The sequence below is a fragment of the Parus major genome, chromosome 17 (genome assembly GCF_001522545.3).
Source record: "Parus major isolate Abel chromosome 17, Parus_major1.1, whole genome shotgun sequence".
In the NCBI taxonomy this organism is placed as follows: Eukaryota; Metazoa; Chordata; class Aves; order Passeriformes; family Paridae; genus Parus; species Parus major.
Genome location: NC_031785.1, coordinates 8,772,513 through 8,774,372, shown reverse-complemented (window position 1 = coordinate 8,774,372; position 1,860 = coordinate 8,772,513). Strand labels below are relative to the sequence as shown.

General features: G+C 41.0%; 1 protein-coding gene across 1 annotated transcript in view; it reads left to right on the top strand.

Annotated features, from left to right (window-relative positions):
* The window catches only part of CACNA1B (calcium voltage-gated channel subunit alpha1 B), a 225,353-nt gene that overhangs the window by 149,340 nt on the left and 74,153 nt on the right, over nucleotides 1-1,860 (top strand). The gene's annotated exons all lie outside the window — the stretch shown is intronic.

Sequence of the window (1,860 nt, the reverse complement as noted above, 5' to 3'; positions counted from 1 at the left end):
ATTTTATTTTATTTTATTTTATTTTTTAATTAAAAATCTAAAGCTGTCCCAGGATAGATTTCACCAGGTGAAGTGTTAACATCCCACTTCGGGTTTTTAATGAGGGGAGGGGTGTGTGCACAGAAATAACTATTTTTAAACGAGAGGTTTTTTTATTAATTATTTTAATTTAACTATTAATTTTAATTAATCATTTATTTTATTAATACCTTTTTAATTTTTGAGAATTCAAGTGCAAAGGTGTCCTCTTAAGTAGCTGGAAAATGTGCTGGAATTTTCTTTCCTGGCTGTTTGAAGGAGCTGGGTGGAACAAAATGAACATTTTGGAGGTAGGAACATCCCTTTGGAGTTTTCAGATGGATGAGGACAAGCACAGGCTCTGTGACACCAAAACCCTTGGAAAGTTTTGCCTTGGGCCCAAATTCTCCTCCAACTTCAAAAACGAGCTGGAAAATATTATAGGTGATTATATATATATAAAATATATAGGTGGAAATATTTGTGCAGGTTCCTGTGTTTGAGACATCCCTGGAAATATCCAAGTTTGGATGGGTTTGGGGCGAGCTGGGATGGTGGAGGGTGTCCCTGCAGGGGTTGGGATGGGATTCGAGCTCCTTCCAACCCAAACCATTCCATGATTCTGTTCTGGGACCCCTCACAAGGATTTGCTGAAAAAGGTTCCTTGAATTGAATTGAAATTCTTCTGGAATTTCGGCATCAGCACCAAAAAGTTTGGTCCTGAATTTTCCTGGGAGCTGCTGATATTTTCCAGACCCATTTCACAGGGGAGACCTCCAAGGGCTGGAGAAGCTCAAACATAAAATAAAGAAATTTCCTGCTCAATTTTATGGGAAAAAAACCTGAACTGCAGCCGGATTCCTTTGGTGGAAATCTCTTTTTACTGGGACTTTAATCCACTTTAGCGAAGACAAAAAGCCAAGTGGAGCCAGTTTGTTACATGTGAAGGAAAAGAATATTATTAATTTGTCTATTTTATTCTTCTTACCATTTTATTTTGTCATTACTGCTGTAATCAGCTCCTATTTATGCTCTGGCTGTTTGATAGTTTTAAATACCATTTTTTCCTTACAATTATTTTCTGGCCAGCCTTGAAAAGAAGTCAAATGAGGATAATTGCTCCAGCTCTTTGATGAATTTCTTGGTTCTGGTATTTTAAAATGCAAGTTGATGATGGTGCTTATTTGCTTCTGTTTTAATCAAAGTGTTTTGCATGGGAAGATTTCTTAGAAATCAGCAGGAAAAAAGCCCAACTCACTTCCTTGCTTGAAATTGCCTAAAATCACCTTTTCCCATGATTTTTCACCAGGTTTTCAAAACCACAAGGAGAGTTTTGTGACAACAATTCAAAGTGAGGGCAAAAATGTGGATTTTTGCTTGTTTTGCCTCCAGCTGGGTCTGCCCTGCTCCGATTGTGTGAAAATTCCCGTGAGCACAATGGGAAGGATTGTTTGGCACAGCCTCCCACGGCCACTCACAAAGCTCCAGGGGCTTTGATTTGGGGAAAAAAAGCAGAATTTGGGTCCAGAGGTTGATGCCCAAAGGGATGATGCCCTGGAGGAGCAGGCAAGGGAGGAGATGGATGTTTTGGGAGATGGGAAGAGGGGGATGGATGGATTGGTGGCTGCTGCTGATCCCTGACATGAATCCACGTCAAAGCAATTTGTTTTATACATAAATCCCGGAATATTCCGAGTTGGGAGAGACCCACAAGGATCAAATCCAGCTGCCAGGTGAGCAACCCACAGAGGGATGGAATGTCCATCCTCAGGGAGCTGCAGAGGGGCTTGGAAACCCCTAAATCCTGGACAGGGAGGTGGTTTCCAGCCCCTAAATCCTGGA